This window comes from Somniosus microcephalus, chromosome 17 (genome assembly GCF_052327205.1).
Source record: "Somniosus microcephalus isolate GS21.2 chromosome 17, FLI_Smic_1.0, whole genome shotgun sequence".
Taxonomy (NCBI): Eukaryota; Metazoa; Chordata; class Chondrichthyes; order Squaliformes; family Somniosidae; genus Somniosus; species Somniosus microcephalus.
Window position 1 is genome coordinate 40,123,566 of NC_141003.1, and position 21,231 is coordinate 40,144,796.

Genomic DNA, 21,231 nt, shown 5'->3' on the forward strand with positions numbered 1-21,231 from the left:
TTCAGATTTGAAAGTTTCTCTGTGACGTAATTAACCCAAATGTCTGGGGAATCCAAACAATTTTCTCCCTAGATCAAATAATTTCCTAGAATTGCAATTCAAATGTTTGCATTTCCAAATCATAATGTTATCAACCTGACACCAATCAGCGATTCCACTTTGTTTGGCGCTCATTAACACGTATGCATTTTATGGATTGCAGAAGCTCCCGAGTCCAGCCTTGGTGTCTTAGATGTGCTTAGTCTGGATGCTCCAAGTTTTTAACCAACTAGGATTTGCAACATTGTAGCACCTCATATGGTGAACAGAGCAGAATTGTTGAAAAAAGCACCACCCGGTTACTCCATTTGTCTGCCAAGAATGTGCAATCAGTTCACTGGCACTGAACTGTTGCTTCCTCGAGTGTCACCATGAAAAGCACTTAAAATGACCGTTTCCCTTTCAAATTTTAGTTTACAATTACAGTGTTGCCCACTTAGTATGTAGCGCAGTGTGTTGTTGGATAGAACACCAGCTGGATACTGCATCTGTCAACAATGTGGACTTTAAACATACTAGGAAAGGGTTTTTATTAAAATCCCTCATCACACTATTCCCAAAACTGACATTTTGATTTTAAATATGTTCAACTTTTAATTTTCATTTTTAGTGTCCTCGCTTCATTTTACAAAATGAACTGCAGTTATCTAATTTAAATAAAGGACAATATTAAGCAGCAATAGCAGAGGATGGTGATCGAGTGGATGAATGAATCCATATACAAAGGGCGTAGCCATATGCTTGTCACTTTAAGAATTTACATTATGTTATGCACAACTTCAGCTTGACCTACATAAAAAACAGAAAATGTGACTGAGGAAAGGGTATTTGGTCCACAAACCTCATTCCTTTCCAGAGATCAATTTGAATTTGGACTACTATAGAGTCTTCCCAGCATGTTTAATTTTTTGAAGAAGCTGAATAACCACAGAAAATAACCAAGTACAGAATGTACTTCTATCTGACTTTCAAAGTTAGAGTATCATTACAACCTACATTATTCAACCCTCATTAAACTGCATCCCATAGATGGCATTTCAGCATTATATTTTATTTATGTATATATCTATCGAGGGGCCAAGGTACATAGTGTAGTAAAGTGGGACAATAAAAAAGACAAGGTGGATCAGGAAATAAAAAGCAAGACTGGAACCAGAATGCTCCGTACAGTATTTCATTATTTGTACCCAAACTCCTTCCAAAAACTTTCAACCTCATCCTTTACCAGGTTCCTTTTTAAAGAAGTTAATTAGTATTGGATTAACTGCTTTAGATGACTGACTATTCCACATACCTACTATTCTATGTGTGCGTGTGTATGTACATGTATATGGGAGGAAGCAAGAGAACCTCTCATTCTTTAATTTCACTTGAGGCTTGCCAATTTGGAGTTTAAATTAAATAACTTGCTTACATCTGCATAATTTTTGACTCTAAGCATACAAAGACCTGAATCATCACAAATGTATTTTCCCCAATTAAAACAAGGTCAATTCGTTGATACTTTCCTCATAACTTGGATACATCTATTAATTCATAACCCTTTTAAAAATCTTTTCTATAAACATCCATTCATTATGCAAATATTGCATGATTCCTGATCCACTGTATATCTTATATTTATCCATATTAGTGTTACCATAGCTCATTTGATAGCACTCACCACCACCCCGCCACCACACCCCCCCCCCCCCTCACGTGACTTTTTTTTCCTGAGCAATTTTGGCTATTGTTGAGATTTGAGACTTTGCATTGAAATTATTACCTTACTCTTGTTAAGTAAACATGTAATGCTTCCATTATGAATATACTTTCTTTAAATTAAAGAAAAGAATGATACCATAAAGTTACTTTCCTGCCACACACAATTACAAAATTTTGTACAACTAAGTTATTATGTAACAATGTACAGAAAAAAGGTAAAGTGATCTCTCTGATGCATTGCAGTATGAAAAGCCAGATAATCTGAAGTTGCAGCAAAGTCAGACAATTGCACAATTACTTAAATCTTTTATTCAACTTTATTTTTGACTCCTATGATTATCAGCTGAGGACTTCATCATTGAATGGCCATTTCCAAGAGTGAGCCATTCCCCCAGTCAATTCCCAGTCTGCCCTAGAGCTAGAAGAATCGATCCTGAAGTGCATAGTATTTGAAATTTCTTTAGGTCTGGTGGAGTTGCTGTTGGATATTTCTGTTGTCAAGATATTCTTTTCAAAAGAAGAGGCAGTAGTGTTGAGTTTTTCCTATAGAGAATGGTAAATTGTGACAGTATAAACAGGTTTTGAGAATATCCATCACAGGATTCATGAGAATCTTGAATCCTGGTGTCAGCATGAACCAGAGTTCAAAAGCTAGCTCATGAGCACCAAGCTGATGCTAGTTCAACAGGGTGAAGTGTACAGGCATTGACTAAAGGAATATACCCAGTACAAATATGGCAAAACTGTACAAATTACAGAATTTTTTTTTTCCCCCTTTACTGCTAACTTTCAAAAGCTTGTTGGGGGTTTGGGGGGGGGGAGTTGGCAGGGAGTGCATGACTTTTCCACATGACAGCAACAAATGGCTGACTGCACTGGACATAGCAAAGGCTGTGGGCCCCGACAACATCCTGGCTGAACACCTATGCACAAGAACCAGCTGCCCCTTATCCCAGCTATTCCAGTTCACCTATAACATTTGCATCTACCTGACAATGTGGAAGATTGCACAAAAAGGACGTAATTACTGCCCAATCAGCCTGCTCCCAATCATCACTAAAGTGGTTCTGCCAGGACCTCTTGGCTCCAGACTTCATCACTGTCTTGATCCAGGAAGGAACACAAGCTAAATGCCAGAGGAGAGGTACAAGTTAATCATCTTGACAATGGAGTATGGAACCAAGGAGCTCTGGCATAACTGAAGTCAATGTAGGTCAAGGGGAAATCCTCCAGTGGCTGAACCAATACCCGGCACAAAGGAACATGATTTTGGTTGTTGGAGGCCAATCATCACAGCCCCTGGGCATTGCTCTAGGAGCCCCTCAGGGCAGCATCCTCAGCCAACCATCTTCAGCTGCCTCATTAACAACTAACATACGATTAGGAGTGGAGCTGTTCACTGACTATTTCACAGCATTTAGCTCCATTCAAAACTCCTACGATAATGAAGTAGCGCATACCAGACTACAGAAAGTTCCGGACAACATCTACGCTGGGCTACCAAGTGGCAGGTAACATTAGCACCACAAAAGTGAAGGTCAGTGACCATCCCTAACCAGAGTAAAATACCAACCAACTTCCCCTGACCTCCAATGTCAACACCACCAAGTTCCCCACTATCAAAATCCTGGTCATCATTGGCCAGAAGCTTGACTAGTTCGGCCATATCAACACCAAGTCAATAAGGAGGGCAGTGGCTGTGTACTCTACATCAAGTGGCTCACCTCCTAACCCATCATTACCTCGCCAACATCTACAAGGCTCAATTCAAGAGTGTGCTAAAATGCACATCCACAGGTGCAGCTGTAACAACACTCAAAGGAAGTTCAACACCATCCAGGACAAACCAATTGATTGATCCACGCTTCTGGACGCAATAGCCACTTCCTCTACCTCTGCAATATGTATTACGTACAGGATGTACTGCAGCAACTAGCCAAGCTTACTTTGACAGAATCTCCCAGCCCCACAACCTTTACCACAAAGAAGGACATGAGCAGCAAGATAATGGAAAACCATCAACTCTAAATTCCTTTTCAAGTTACACACTATCCTGACTTGGACATATACTGCTGTTCCTTCACCATCATAGTCATAGAGTCAGAGTTATACAGCACAGAAAGAGGCCCTTCGGCCCATCGTGTCCGCGCCGGCCATCAAGCCCTATCTATTCTAATCCCATTTTCCAGCACTTGGTCCGTAGCCTTGTATGCTATGGCGTTTCAAGTGCTCATCTAAATGCTTCTTGAATGTTGAGGGTTCCTACCTCTACCACCCTTTCAGGCAGTGAGTTCCAGGTTCCAACCACCCACTGGGTGAAAAAGTTTTTCCTCAAATCCCCTCTAAACCTCCTGCCCCTTACCCTGAATATGCCCCCTGGTTATTGACCCCTCTACTAAAGGGAAAAGTTCTATCTACCCTATATGCCCCATATAATTTTGTACACCTTAATCAGGTCCCCCCCCTCAGCCTTCACTGCGCTAAGGAAAACAACCCAAGCCTGTCCAGTCTCTCTTCATAGCTGAAGCGCTCCAGCCCAAGTAACATCCTGGTGAATCGCCTCTGCACCCTCTCCAATGCAATCACATATAGTGTGGCGACCAGAACTGCACACAGTATTCCAGCTGTGGCCTAACTAGCGTTTTGTACAGCTCCATCATAATCTCCCTGCTCTTATATTCTATGCCTCCGCTAATGAAGGCAAGTATCCCATATGCCTTTTTAACCACCTTATCTACCTGTCCTGCTGCCTTCAGGGATCTATGTACATCCACACCAAGGTCCCTCTGATCCTCTGTCTTTCCTAGGGTCCTACCATTCATTGTGTATTCCCTTGCCCTGTTGGTCCTCCCAAAATGCATCGTCTCACACTTTTCAGGGTTAAATTCCATTTGCCACTGTTCTGCCCATCTGACCACCTGTCTATATCATCCTGTAGCCTGAGGCTTCCCTTCTCGCTATTTACCACTCCACCAATTTTGGTGTCATCTGCAAACTTACTGATCATACCTCCTACATTCATATCTAAATCATTAATGTACACTACAAACAGCAAAGGACCCAGCACCGATCCCTGCGGTACACAACTGGACACAGGCTTCCAGTCACAAAAACAACCTTCGACCATCACCCTCTGTCTCCTGCCACTAAGCCAATTTTGAATCCAATGTGCCAAGCTGCCCTCTTCCCTTCTTGACCAGTCTCCCACGCAGGACTTTGTCAAAAGCCTTACTGAAGTCCATGTAGACGACATCAACTGCACTACCCTCATCCACACACCTAGTCACCCCCTCGAAAAATTCAATCAAATTGGTTAGACATGGTCTCCCCCTGACAAAGCCATGCTGACTATCCCTGATTAATCCTTGCCTCTCCAAGTGGAAGCTAATTCTGTCCCTCAGAATTTTTTCCAATAATTTCCCTACCACTGATGTTAGGCTCACTGGCCTGTAATTCCCTGGTTTATCACTACTACCCTTCTTGAAAAATGGTACTATGTTAGCTGTCCTCCAGTCCTCTGGCACCTCCCCTGTGGCCAGAGAGGTTCTGAAAATTTGTGTCAGAGCCCCTGCAATCTCCTCCCTTGCCTCACACAGCAGCCTGGGATACATCTCATCTGGGCCTGGGGATTTATCCACTTTTAAGCCCGCTAAAACTGCTAGTACCTCCTCCCTCTCAATACTAATTTGTTCAAGTATATCACAATCCCCCTGCCTGATTTCTATGCCTACATCGTCCTTCTCCATAGTGAACACAGATGCAAAATATTCATTTAAAACCTCACCCACATCTTCCGGCTCTACACAGATTGCCACTTTGGTCCCTAATGGGCCCTACTCTTTCCCTGGTTATCCTCTTGCCCTTAAAATACTTATAAAACACCTTGGGATTTTCCTTTATTTTGCCCGCCAGTGTTTTTTCATGCCCCCTCCTTGCGCTCCTAATTTCTTTTTTAAGTACCCCCCTGCACTTTCTATACTCCTCTAGGGCTTCCACTGTTTTTAGTCCTTTGTATCTGCCAAAAGCCTCCCTTTTTTCCTATATCCATTCTTGTATATCCCTTGACATCCAGGGTTCCCTGGGCTTGTTGGTCCCACCCTTGACCTTTACAGGAACATGTTGGCTGTTGTGTATTTTGAATGTTGTATTTGAATTGTCCCACATAGCTTACCGTAGTTGTGATGTGCAATGCACTACGGGAAATAGAGTGCATGAAGTGGAGAAGATTCTCTGGAAAGATGGCTGTTAACTGAACTCTGTCTCCTGCGTACTCTTTTAATTGTTATACAAGCAAGGTTATTAAACTCTTGAGATTTAACAAAAGTGGCGACAAGGACGTCTGAACTTACGTGGCTCTGCTGTGCGGAAGATAGTCGTGTTTTACATGTTTAAAACTGTTATTTTTGTCGTGGACAATTAATTAAAGTGAGGCTGGCTCGAGGATAAAGGAGCTTGAAATGGCGGGAAGACGAGACGGTGTATAAGTGTGGTAAACCACTGTCATACCTGTCTGTGTCTGTATGTGTATTCCACTAGGTACAGGTCTGGACATGCCTCGGCTGACTCCTCCCACTATTCCAGGTATATAAGTGACTACCTCCCAGTCCCTTAGTATTCTGGACGGGTCGACCACTCGAGACAAGACCTTCATTCTTTAGTTAATAAAAGCCTGATTGTTACTCGCTCAACTTCAGTCTTTTGAGTAATTGATGGCGCATCAATTTTATTAACTAAATTTTTTATAATGGAGAAGATCCTCACACCAGCATGCCTGGACCTGGACAGTCGGGAAGCGGACGCTTCCACCAAGTTTGCTCACTGGCTCACGTGCTTCGAGACATTCCTGACTGCCTCCACTGCGGTCGAAACGGATGCGGACAAACTGTCTGTCCTGATCTCCAAGGTGAACCACCGAGTGTACTCAGTCATCCGGGATGCGACCTCGTACACAGCCGCCCTCCAGCTCCTCAAGACCCAGTACACGCGCCCTGTGAACGAAGTTTACGCTAGGCACCTTCTGGGGAGTCGCAAGCAACAACCTGGGGAATCGACTGAGGAATACCTCCAAGCACTGTCCGTGCTTGGCCGGGCCTGTGGGTGTAAGGCGGTAACGCCCACTAAGTACACGGAGGAACTGATCCGGGATGCCTTCGTAGCGGGCCACAGGTCCAACTACACCCGACAGCGACTGCTGGAGCAGAGTGACCTCACCCTCGACAAAGCCTCCGACATCGCACTAACGCTGGACGCAGCCTTCCGGGGCATGGATGCCTACTCCTCTGCACCGTGGACGCCGCGGGGAACGACAACCTGGGACACGGTAGGACAGCCCCATAGCACCGTGCCACCCCAGCCACAGCCCAACAACGGCCCAACTACCGCAGCAGTGTCCCAAAGCCAGACAGCAGTATCCCAAGGCCAGAAATGCTACTTCTGTGGCCAGGCCAAACACCCCAGAGCGCGCTGCCCGGCGAAGAATGCAACCTGCTCGGGCTGCGGGAAAAAGGGACACTACGCCAGCGTCTGCAAGGCCAAAGCCACCCCGAACGCCAGCAGCGCCGCGTGTGGGCCGTGCGAGCCGCCATCTTGGGCCTCCCCAGCCATGTGCGAACCACCGCAGCAGCAGCCATCTTGGACGACTCCAGCCACATGGGAATCATGGGCGCCGCCATCTTGGACACCAGCCGGGACGCAGCAGACCGCCAACCCCCACCCATCTGATACTCGCAGCGACACACCGACCCCTACGCTGGCCTCTGTGACGCTGGACCAAACGAGACCGCACCAGTTAGCTCGGTCCAAAATGGACGTTAAGGTAAACGGCCATGCAATAAACTGCCTTTTTGACTCCGGGAGCACAGAGAGCTTCATCCACCCCGACACGGTGCGGCGTTGCTCTCTCCCAGTCCTGCCTGCGCACCAGCGGATTTCTATGGCCTCCGAGTCCCAGTCAGCGGACATTGGCGGCTACTGCGTGGTGACACTAGTAGTAGACGGGACTGTGTTCAATAATTTTAAACTCCTGGTCCTGCCCGACCTCTGCGCTGCCGTTCTACTGGGGTTGGATTTCCAGTGCCACCTCAAAAGCGTTACGATGGCGTACGGTGGCCCCCTCCCCCCACTCACAGTCCGCAGCCAGCAGCCTCCAAATTGCCCGCCGCGCACTAGATGCAACCTCTCCACACTCAGAGTCCCACCCCCCCCACTGTTTGCTAACCTCACCCCTGACTGTAAGCCCATCGCCACAAAGAGCAGGCGATACAGTGCCGGGGACAGGGTTTTCATCAAAACCGAAGTGGAACGGCTCCTGAAGGAGGGGATTATTGAGGGCAGCTCCAGCCCCTGGCGAGCCCAGGTTGTGGTCGTTAAGACCGGCGAGAAACAACGCCTGGTCATCGACTACAGCCAAACAATAAACCGCTACACCCTGCTGGACGCCTACCCACTCCCCCGCATAGCTGACATGGTCAACCAGATCGCGCAGTACCGCGTCTTTTCGACCATTGACCTGAAATCAGCGTACCACCAGCTCCCCATCAGCCCTGAAGACCGCCAGTATACTGCTTTTGAGGCAAACGGCCGCCTCTATCACTTCCTTAGGGTTCCCTTCGGCGTTACCAACGGGGTCTCCGTCTTCCAAAGGGAGATGGACCGGATGGTCGATCAAAACGAGCTGCAGGCCACTTTCCCTTACCTAGATAATGTGACCATCTGCGGCCATGACTTGCAGGACCATGACGCAAACCTCGAGAAATTCCTCCGCACCGCCCAACTCCTGAACCTGACATATAACAAGGAGAAGTGCATATTCCGCACAGACCGCCTCGCCATCCTTGGCTGTGTTGTAGAACACGGGGTCATCGGTCCCGACCCGGACCGGATGCGTCCCCTTATGGAACTCCCACTGCCCCACTGCCTAAAAGCTCTGAAGAGGTGCCTAGGGTTTTTTTCCTACTACGCTCAGTGGGTCCCCTACTATGCAGACAAAGCCCGTCCGCTGATCAAGTCCACCTCTTTTCCCGTGACGGCAGAGGCCCGCTTAGCCTTCCACCGTATCAAGGAAGACATTGCCAAAGCCACCATGCACGCAGTGGACGAATCCATCCCCTTCCAGGTGGAAAGCGATGCGTCCGACTTCGCTCTGGCCGCCACCCTTAATCAGGCGGGGAGACCTGTGGCATTCTTCTCACGAACCCTCCAGGGCCCGGAGACCAGACACTCCGCGGTCGAGAAGGAGGCCCAGGCTATCGTGGAGGCTGTGCGTCATTGGAGGCACTACCTGGCCGGAAAACGATTTACCCTGCTCACTGACCAGCGTTCAGTTGCTTTTATGTTCAACAACAAGCAGAGGGGCAAAATCAAAAATGACAAGATCTTGAGGTGGAGAATCGAACTTTCCACCTACAATTACGAGATCTTGTACCGGCCTGGGAAGCTCAATGAACCCCCAGATGCCCTATCGCGTGGCACCTGCGCCAGCGCGCAGATCGATAGGCTGAGGGCCCTCCACAATGACCTCTGCCACCCGGGGGTCACCAGGTTCTTCCACTTTATCAAGGCCCGCAACCTGCCTTACTCCATCGAGGAGGTCAGGACCATGACCAAGAACTGCCAAGTCTGCGCTGAGTGCAAACCGCACTTTTATAGACCAGACAGAGCCCACCTGATAAAAGCCACTCGCCCTTTCGAACGCCTGAGCGTCGATTTTAAAGGGCCTCTCCCCTCCTCCGACCGCAATGTGTACTTCCTCAACATCATTGACGAGTACTCCCGGTTCCCGTTCGCTTTCCCCTGCCCGGACATGACCAGTGCCACGGTCATTAAATGTCTGAACAGCCTCTTCACCCTGTTCGGTTTCCCCAGCTATATCCATAGCGACCGGGGCTCATCGTTTATGAGCGACGAACTCCGCCAGTACCTGCTCGCTAGGGGTATTGCCACAAGCAGGACCACCAGTACGCTTACATTGCGTACCCGGACGGGCGGGAGGACACAGTCTCCATACGAGACCTCGCACCCTCGGGGACCGCTGTAACCCACTACCCATTACCACCCCCCCCCACGACCCGATATCCAACCCCAGCAGCCGGCTCGCCTTGGACCGTCACCCATGAGGACTACACTCCAGGGCCCCAGCCTACACGGGACGCGACGCCGGAAGCTCCACCACCCCTGCCGTCGCCACGTCGATCACAGCGGCAGACAAGACCTCCGGAGAGACTCCAATACACGAACTTTTAAATACACTTCACCCCGCCGGACTCATTTTTAAACAAGGGGTGAATGTGGTAAACCACTGTCATACCTGTCTGTGTCTGTATGTGTATTCCACTAGGTACAGGTCTGGACATGCCTCGGCTGACTCCTCCCACTATTCCAGGTATATAAGTGACTACCTCCCAGTCCCTTAGTATTCTGGACGGGTCGACCACTCGAGACAAGACCTTCATTCTTTAGTTAATAAAAGCCTGATTGTTACTCGCTCAACTTCAGTCTTTTGAGTAATTGATGGCGCATCAATAAGGTACTAACAACTTGAGGAAGGGGAGGAAAAAGAGTGAATAAATCGGGAAGGACATTTATTCAACTGTGAAACGCTCTGTGAATTGAAGCACTTAACTGATAGTGATTTTAGTTGAGTTTAACATTGGAAGGATCCTTAGTGAATGATAATTAGGAGCCTGAGAGAAGGAAAATGGCTGGAATTATCGATAACATTGGACCGTTTGATGAGAATGTCAAACAATGGAGCTCATACACAGAACGATTTGAATACTTCACACAAGCAAATGACATTGGAGGGAACAAAGTAGTACCTACATTGTTAAGTGTGATGGGACCAAAGACTTTCAATCTTTTGCGTACTTTAGTGCATCCAGATAAACCAGGGACTAAACAATATAGCAAAATTGTGGAGAGACGAAAAGGACATTTTTCACCCAAACCCCTAGTCATAGCTGAGAGGTTTAGGTTCCACAGGCGTGACCAGGAAGGAGGAGAAACAGTGACCATGTTTGTAGCTGCACTAAAAAGACTGTCAGAGCACTGAGTTTAATGACGTGCTAAATGATACTATAAGAGACAGGCTAGTGTGTGGTATGAGAACTGAAGCCATACAGTAAAGACTATTAACGGAGAATAATCTGACTCTACAAAAGGCCATTGAAATCAGTATTTCCATGGAATTGGCAGCTAAGGAAGCTCAACAGTTGGGTGCAACAGAAAAAGTGCATAAAGTAAGAACAGAGAGCCAAGGGCCATGCTTCCGTTGTGGCAAAACGGGGCATCTTGCGTCTGCATGCTAGTGTGTGGACATGGATTGCCACAGCTGTGGTAAAAAGGGACATATTCAGCGCGCATGCAGAAATAAAAAGGACACAGAGAAAACGTCAAAGACGGAAGGAAGAAAAAAAACATTCAGACAAAAGATAAAGAAGCATGTCCGCTCTGTAGAACAGGACAAAACAGAGGCAAGTGACACTTCAGAGGAGGAACTATCACTGAACGTGCTGACTGTAGCTGGGGATTCGCATGGCTACTGGGTCTCACCCTTGCTAGAGGGACAGCCTGTGCGAATGCAGATCGATACCGGGGCAGCAGTATCTCTTATGTCAGAGACAGTCTACAAAAAGACATTAAAGCACCTTTCACTTCAGCCAGCTAACATAGCGTTGAAGACATATACCGGTGAAAGAGTAACCGTGAGAGGTATCACTGAGGTCACAGTTCAGTTGAATGGACAAACTAGGAAGTTACCACTCTACGTAGTTAAAGGAGACTACCCCTCCCTGCTGGGACGTTCGTGGATGGAGAGAATAAAATTAGACTGGTTATCAGTCTACATGATGTCACACAATGATCCAGGCTTACCCGCCATCTTAAAGAAACATGCAGAAGTCTTTAATGGAGAACTGGGTAGCATGAAAGATATTACTGTGAAGCTTCGTATTAAGCAAGATAGCAAACCCCAAGTTCATGAAGGCACGACCCGTACCTTATGTCATCAGACCAAAAGTCGAGGCGGACTTAGAAGCCCTAGTTGAAAGCGGAGTACTAGAACCAGTCAGCGTGAGTGAATGGACAACGCCCATCGTACTAGTGCTCAAGAAAGGGGGTGGAGTTAGGATATGTGGAGATTTTAAAGTAACTGTTAACCCTGTATTGTCAGTGGAGCAATATCCGCTTCCCCATATTGATGATTTGTTTGCGGGACTTGCTGGGGGCCGAAAGTTTAGCACAATCGACCTCGGTCAAGCCTACCTGCAAATGCATGTGGATGAACAGTCACGAGAAATGCTGACTATTGTGACGCACAAGGGCCTATTTAGGTATCGTCGACTTCCTTTCGGAATTGCATCAGCTCCAGCACTTTTCCAACGTGCTATGGACCAGATCCTTAGTGGATTGCCTGGAGGCCACTGCTACTTAGATGATATCTTAGTTACTGGGTGTGATGACCAAGACCATCTGCGTAACTTGGACGCAACGCTACAGAGACTGAGGGATTACGGACTCAAGAGTTCGCTGGGATAAATGCGATTTTTTTCAGGCATCAATTGAGTACCTCGGTCATGTGATCGATGCCACAGGCCTTCACAAGGCACCGTCCAAGACCAAGGCAATCGTGGATGCCCCAGCACCTGAAAATATCAGCCAGCTGCGTTCTTTTTTAGGGTTACTGAACTACTATGGACGGTTCATACCGAACCTAGCCTCGATGCTGAGGCCGCTGCATTGGTTGCTATGTAAAGACAAGAAGTGGGAATGGACTAACAAGTGCCAGGAGGCGTTCATGACAGCAAAGGACATGCTCCTGAAGTTAGAGGCATCGTCATATGGTGTGGGAGCGGTCGTTTCTCATATCATGTCAAACGGAGAAGAGAAGCCGATAGCATTCGCATCTAGGACTTTGAACAGAGCTGAAACTAACTACGCCCAAATAGAACGAGAAGCACTGAGTATTGTTTTTGGCGTTCGCAAGTTTCACCAATATTTGTACGGGAGACAGTTCACCCTACTAACAGATCACCGCCCTCTCACGACCATCTTCGGGCCACATACAGGGATTCCATCACTTGCTGCGAGCAGAATGCAAAGGTGGGCGCTGCTGTTGTCTGCACACACATTTGACATTAGATATCGTAAGTCTGACCTGCATGGTAACGCCGACGGACTTTCCAGGTTGCCGCTGCCGGTCACCAAGCCTATGACGCGTAGCATGGACATCTGTTATTTTAGGCAGGTGGAGAACGCACCTGTTACTTCGACACAGGTCCAACGAAACACCAGAAACGACCCAGTGTTGTTTGCAGTGCTGGACATTATCGTCAGGGGCAAGCTTGACAGCGATGACCCAAACCTGAAACCATATCTCTTAAGGAGAAACGAACTGTCGGTGCAGTCTGGATGTTTGCTGTGGGGGAGGAGAGTGGTTATTCCACCATCGCTACGGAAACCAGTGTTACAGCAACTACACTCCGGACACTGCGGAATGGTTCGCATGAAAGAAATAGCGAGGAGCTACTTCTGGTGGCCGGGTATGGATGGACAGATTGAGGACAAAGCTAAAACCTGTTCCTCATGTCAGAGAGTTCGTAATGTGCCACAGCTTGCACCTCTTCACCCCTGGGACTTTCCGGAGGAAGCATGGCACCGCATTCATGTAGACTTTGCAGGTCCATTCGAGGAGAGAATGTTCCTGGTGGCTGTTGACGCGCACAGTAAGTGGCCAGAGGTTGTTATAATGAGGTCCACCACCGCTGAGAAGACCATCGAGAAGTTAGGTGAGGTGTTCAGCCGATTTGGATCTCCGATGCAACTTGTCTCAGACAACGGTCCACAGTGGGTGTCACAAGAAATGGCTACATTCCTGCAGGTGAATGGCGTACAACATATCAGGGCTGCACCATACCACCCTGCGACCAATGGTCTAGCTGAGAGGTTTGTTCAGACCATGAAAAACTCTCTAAAGGCATCGCAAGGCCAGGGAACGCTTCATCAGCGCCTGAATAGTTTCCTGTTGAGCTGCAGGAACACACCACATGCGACCACAAAAGCATCACCTGCCACTCTACTGCTCAAAAGAGAGCTAAGAACCAACTTTGACCTGCTGAAACCGCCAAAGGTAAAAGACGTGGTACAGTATCAGCAGAACAAGCAGATCAAGCGACGTGAACAACACTCCAAAGACAGAGTCTTCAGTCCAGGTGAACATGTGTTGGCACGGAACTACAGTGGTGGACCTAAGTGGGTTCCTGCTACTGTCATTGCACAGACTGGTCCAGTATCCTACACTGTACAGACACCAGAGGACATTGTCTGGAAGAGACACACCGATCAGCTTCTACGAAGTGCAGCAACACCCACTGAACCACCAACAGCAGTTTATCTGCCATTGGGTGACGCTGTGGGTCATCCGCCTTCTACACCGAGAGGCTCACCTTCTGAGGAAGCAGCCGCTTCAGCCCCTATCTCATCAGCAAGGGAGACCTGTATACAGGCACCTCAGCCGCCTACACCTGTGTTGACGTCACCTGTGAACTGGAGAGCCAGGTTGACCGCCGGTATCCTACCAGAGAGCGGTGGCCCCCTATACGTTTGAACTTATAGTTCAGAGGCTTATCCTTTATCTGTGTTTTATTGTGTTATTATTGTGTTTTAAAATTTTACATAACATAAGAAATAGGAGCAGGAGTAGGCCAATCGGCCCCTCGAGCTTGCTCCACCATTCAATAAGATCATGGCTGATCTGATCCTAACCTCAAATCTTCTATCACTCTCCATCCACCCGAACCCATGTGATCTCCCAGGAGAGGCGAAAAACCAGATAAAAAACCCAATGGCCAATTTCACAGAATCACAGAAACCCCACAGTGCAGATAGAGGCCATTTCGGCCCATCGAGCCTGCACCGACACATATCCCACCCGATCCCCGTAACCCCTACACCAACACATATCCCACCCTATCCCTGTAACCCCACGTATTTAATCCCCCTAACACTAAGGGTCAATTTATCATAGCCAATCAACCTAACCCGCACATCTTTGGAGTGTGGGAGGAAACCGGAGCACCCGGAGAAAACCCACGCAAACACGGGGAGAATGTGCAAACTCCACACAGACAGTCGCCCGAGGCCGGATTCGAACCCGGGTCCCTGGCGCTGTGAGGCAACAGTGCTAACCACTATGCCACCGTGCTGGGAGAAAAAATCTGGGAAATTCCTCTCCGACCCATCTAGGCGATCGAAACTCGTCCAGGAGATTACTGTCCCTATATTTTCTACAGTACTTACCTTCTGTAAAGGCGATCTCCACCCCAGCCAGGAACAGGAATAAAACCATTTCCTGAAATCTAACACAGAATTAGAACACAAGAAGTAGGAGCAGAACCAGGCTACACGGCCCCTGGGCCCACTCCACTACCCACAGGGCCATGACCATTCCGGACCTAGACTCATGTCCAATTTCCTGCCCGCTCCCCGTAACCCTTAATTCCCTTTACTTCTAGGAAACTATCTATTTCTGTTTTAAATTTATTTAATGATGTAGCTTCCACAGCTTTCTGGGGCAGCAAATTCCACAAACCTACCACCCTCTGAGTGAAGAAGTTTCTCCTCATCTCAGTTTTGAAAGAGCAGCCCCTTATTCTAAGATTATGCCCCCTAGTTCTAGTTTCACCCATCATTGGGAACATCCTCACCGCATCCACCCGATCAAGCCCCTTCACAATCTTATATGTTTCAATAAGATCGCCTCTCATTCTTCTGAACTCCAATGAGTAGAGTCCCAATCTACTCAACCTCTCCTCATATGACCACCCCCTCATCCCCGGGATTAACCGAGTGAACCTTCTTTGTACTGACTCGAGAGCAAGTATGTCCTTTCTTAAGTATGGACACCAAAACTGTATGCAGTATTCCAGGTGCGGTCTCACCAATACCTTGTACAACTGCAGCAATACCTCCCTGTTTTTATATTCTATCCCCCTAGCAATAAAAGCCAACATTCCATTGGCCTTCTTGATCACTTGCTGCACCTGCATACTAACTTTTTGAGTTTCGTGCACCAGGACCCCTAGATCCCTTTGTACTACAGTACTTTCCAGTTTCTTGCCATTAAGATAATAACTTGCTCTATGATTTTTCCTGCCAAAGTGCATAACCTCACACTTTCCAGTATTGTATTCCATCTGCCAAATCTCTGCCCACTTACTTAGCCTGTTTATGTCCCTTTGCAGGTTTTTTATGTCCTCCTCACTCACTACTTTCCCTCCCATCTTTGTATCATCTGCAAACTTTGATATGTTACACTCGGTCCCCTCCTCCAAATCGTTAATATAGATTGTAAAGAGTTGGGGACCCAGCACTGACCCCTGCGGAACACCACTAGTTTGTGGTTCTATTAGGACATCTAATGTAAGAGGGGAGATGTTGTGTATTTTGAATGTTGTATTTGAATTGTCCTACATAGCTTACTGTAGTTGTGATGTGCATACTGTAGTTGTGATGTGCAATGCACTTTGGGAAATAGAGTGCATGAAGTGGAGAAGATTCTCTGGAAAGATGGCTATTAACTGAACTCTGTCTCCTGCGTACTCTTTTAATTGTTATACAAGCAAGGTTATTAAACTCGAGATTTAACATTGGCATTGTACTCTCTCTAGTTCCTTTCTGAAAGACTCCCACCGTTCTGATGTGCATTTTCCTACAAGTAGCTGATCCCAATCCACTTTGGCCAGATCCTACCTTATCATATTAAAATCGGCCTTCCCCCAATTTAGAACCATCTTTGTCCTTTTCCATGACTACCTTAAATCTCACCGAATTATGGTCACTGTCACCAAAATGCTCTCCTACTGACACTTCTACCACTTGCCCGGCTACATTCCCCTAAATTAGGTCCAGTACCGCTTCTTCTCTTGTAGGACTTTCTACATGCTGGCTCAAAAAGCTCTCCTGGATGCACTTTAAGAATTCTGCACCCTCTAAGCCTTTCACACTCTGACTATCCCGGTTAATATTGGGGAAGTTGAAATCCCCTACTATTATTACCCTATTATTTCTACACTTCTGAGATTTGCCTACATATCTGTTCCTCTATCTCCCCCTGACTATTTGGGGGCCTATAGTATTCCCCTGAGAAACCATCTCCCCTAGCAGTATCCAAAATGGAAAATCTGTTGGAGCGGGAGATGGACCCAGGGGACTCCTGCACTACCTCCCTAGTTCTTTTACTCTGTCTGGCGGTCACCCATTCCCTGTCTGCCTGTGCAATATTTACCTGCGGTGTGACCACCCCGTTAAACGTGCTATCCACGAAGATCTCAGCTTTGCGGCTACTCCACAGTGACGCCAGCCGCAGCTCCAGCTCCGAAACGCGAATTTCGAGTAGCTGCAGCTGGAGACACTTCCTGCACATGTGTTCGCCCTGGACACCGAAAGTGTCCCCGACTTCCCACATAGCACAGGAGGAGCACTCCATGCTGCCGAGCTGCCCTATCCTTAATTTACTCCCTTTACTTCTTTAAATTAAAGAATATTAAATACACTAGGGACCTTGCTTCCCTTTAAACACTACTTACTCTAAACTAGAGACCTTACTTTTACTTCAACAACTGGGCTGTAGAAATACTCACCAGGTCCTACTTACCAATCAGCTCCTTCCCTGGTTGTGACGTCACTTTAGCGGTTTTGCAGTTGCTGTTGTTTGACTGCTCCCGCTCTCGGACTCTTTCCCAACTCGCAGCACTCCGGTATCGGGTCTCCTCTACAGCACTCCTTTATGGCCGCTCCGCCTTCTCTCAGGTCCCGCTGCCGCTCCCACACAGGTCCGCCTCCTCCGGGTCAAAATCTAAGAATTCCCCACCTACCACCATCATGGGTGCACCATCAGCACAAGGACTGCAGTGGTTCAAGAAGGTCCACCACCACTTTCTCAGGGCAACCCGGGATAGGCAATGAGGCATGGTCAACGCTGCGCATATCCCAAGAACAAATAAAAACCTAGGCAGCTGAAGGCATGGCTGCCAATGGTGGGGCAAAAGAAGGGGGGATGCACCAGGGAACAATATGGGTGGAAAGGAGCAGAAACAGTATGGAGTAGAAAATAGCATATTATAAGGGCAAAGTACTAATTTCCAGCTGCTATTGACCACCAATAAATAACCATGCACACAAATGAGAGCAGGCGCAGGAAATCATATGATAATCATGAGGATTTCAATTCGCTGGAGGCAAAGCAGACACACTAGGGACAATCATTAGAGGGATGAAGTACAATTTACTGCTTTTAAACAGAACATGGAAGGTACAGAATTAAGGCAGATACTGTATTAAATGTTGTACTATATTTAACAGTCCAACAGAACTGGTTGGTTACCTGGAAATATGTGAACACTTGGGAGTCCTGTATATTTGGATTGATATTATAATTAAGGAAAAAATATTATGCAAGATTTCAGAGCAGAAAACTTGAGCTTTAAGAAGAACACCAAGGCCAATTAAGTGGGAAGTTGAAATAGAAAAATTAACAAAATGAAAGTGAAATATTTCAGACCAGATGAGACTTATATAGTTGATTGAGACTCATGGAATCAATGGCAACTTTACTAACCTGGGTTGAAAACAGTCTTAATAGTAGATATAGATCGTGCCAATAAATATAAGAGGCTACGGCTGCAAAACAGTGACTAGAGGTCTGTAAGAGTCGGTGCTGGGTCCCCTGCTATTCACATTATGAATAAATTATATAGTGGAGAGTGTTTCTTGAGATGAAGTTATATGGCCAGATGAGCAGTACAAAGGAGACAGATTGGCCCCGCTTTTCTGGCAGCCGTCGGGCGGCTTTTCATGTGGCATGGGGCCGAAAATCGCCGAAAAAGCGGGTCGCGACCCCCCCGCCCCATCCGACTTTCGGACCGCCGTTTCTCCGCGACCCGATTCAGTCCCGCCCACCGCTGGCGGGACTGGCCGTCGGAACACTAATTACCACTTATTTCCATGTTTAAGCCGATTTTCAGGGGCTGTTGCGATTTTGTGGGGTTCCCCCACGCTAAACACGCCTGCGGGGAACCCCGGTGATGAAACCTGGTGTAAAGCTTGCTTGCTGTCAGCTGCAGGTCATTCGGGAAAGCTGCGATTTAAAGGGACAGCATTTGTTTGGTGAAGGACCTTGTTGCTGCAGGCTTGGGGCTACTTCAAGGCTTAGGCACAGCTGTGGAAGGTTGGAGCCTCACACACTTCTCCAATGCGATCTCCTGGGAAGCCCCTCTCGCCACCCTCACTCAGCGCTTCCTCAGCGGAGGCATCTACGAGAAGCATGGGACGCCTTTTTTTCCTTCCCTTCTTGCCATTAGAGGATCTCCAGCAGCAGAGGCGGCAGCAGCAGAACCAGGAACAGCAGGATGAGCACCAGGCTGCTGCTCACTCACCTGAAGCTGCACAGGCCAGAAGGGGCCAGCGCTTGGAAGTGGCTTGAGAGCACCTTGCTGCGCTTTAGGGGGCCATGGGGACCCGTTTCTGCACTGGCAGTCCTACTCAGGAGGACGTCCATGAAGGTCTGGTTTCTCTATTCAATAGATGTCATTCTCTTATGAGCACTCACCATGTTTTCCGTACCCTGGCGAGTTATCTCCTCCATGGAGGTTGCCAACCTTTCCATGGTGATGCGTTCATGTGCCAATGACTCCACAAAGGCTCTGCTCATGGTCGCTATGGACTCCTCCATTCGCTCCACACTCGCAGCGACCCTGGAGACAAAACCTGCCAGAGACTCCTGCATCTGTGCATGGAGATCCATCACCTCTTCTCTTGCAGATAGACCCAGAGGCAGAGGGTCGACATGCAGCGCAGTTGAGCTGAGCTGGAAGAGTCCTGCGCCCTCCGACGAGGACTCTCCACTGCTGTCCCTGTCTCCAGAATTTGCTGAGGCTCACTTGTGAGCTGTGAAGCACCAGGTGTCTGGCACTGGCCACAGCTGCTGCAGGCTCCTCTACCATCCTGTATGGTTCGTTTGGAAGCCTTCAGAGGATGCAGTGCTTGCTATGGACCTTGAAAGCACCACGAATGATGACATCATACTGTGGGGCTTTCTGACTAGAAATGGACAATTAACAAGGCTGCCCACATGCTGGAAATTAATTGGCCACTTGAGGGAAAATTGCGTGGAGCTGGCTGACATTTTTTTGTGTGTGTCAGAACCCCACATTCAGGGGAATCCGACCATTTCCCACACAAGCCACAAAATCGGGCCCATTGTATTCAGAGAGATCTGGACCAACTATGTGAATGAGAGATGTATTTTATTATGGTTAGGTGCAAGGTGATACACACTGAAACAGGAAATAGTCAACAAGAGTACATTAGCAAAACTGGAAATGAAAGAGATTTGGGTATGAGTCACCACTGACTGCGAACAGCCAATGTGAAGTAATAGTCAACAAAGCTAATCAAGTACTGGAACAGTTCAAGTTTATTTGACTGTAAGCCAAATAAGTCACTAATCATCGATGAGGCAAAATTTTGCACACTCTACACAAGGACATTGGCTCATTGCACAAAGCTCAAAGAGTGGCAAAGTTGATTTCAGGACTTTGTGCTCTAACTTACGATGAGGCTCACCGAGCTGGATGTGTTCACATTAGAGGAGAGCTAAAAGAGATATTGTAATTAAATACTGAGAGGCATGGCTAACATATATGAAAGTAAGCTATTCAATATGGACTGTGAATGCAGAACCAAAGGGTGCAGTACAAAATTAACAAGCCTCACGCCAGACTAAAGTATTAGAATTTCTCTATCCCACAAAATATTGAATATGTGGAACTAATGCCTAGTTTAAGCAGTTAATGCTGTGTATATTAACTGCTTTTAAAAATGGCTATGAGTTGGATTGAAGGGGTCTAAATAAATATATAAGTATGGACAGAGAATCCTACTACAGTTTCTGTACTGCTCAATTGGTTAAAGATCCAGTAGTGGAGGTTGAAAGTTTGGGTAGCTAGTTTGTGTTCTTCAATTAAATTAGTCAGTGTGAAGGTTTGCAGAATTTCCCACAGGAAATTAAGCCGAGTTCACAATTAGGCCAACTGCACATGATTTGTGCAAGGATCAGGCTTCATAGCCCAAATTGTTCTATGCTTTCTAATATATTCATGAAAATAATAGCTCTTTAAGTATGATGTTAAAAATGGTGGAGAAGGAAACCAATACCCATATTCAATGGACAGCTCCCCCCGCCTCAATTTTATACTAATACAAAAAGAGTTTTTCTAGCCTGAAATTGAAAAGTACTGAATGTATTTTTTCCAACTACAGGAAACTTTGTGCTATCCGGCACCGACGGGACCGAGCTGTTGCCGTCCCATATAAACTGCCGGACAAACCAGCACTAATGTTGAAACATACGGAGATTTTGAGCTCCGTATCTGGCAACAAACCCTGTTGCTTTCTAAACAGTCGGCCGTACCTTGCAAGCGTCTCTGTAGCTTA

The 21,231-nt window shown here is 47.2% G+C and overlaps 1 protein-coding gene across 2 annotated transcripts in view; it reads right to left on the reverse strand.

The window, feature by feature from the left end:
- cog5 (component of oligomeric golgi complex 5) overlaps positions 1–21,231 on the reverse strand; it is a 168,679-nt gene that overhangs the window by 43,239 nt on the left and 104,209 nt on the right. The window lies entirely within an intron of this gene.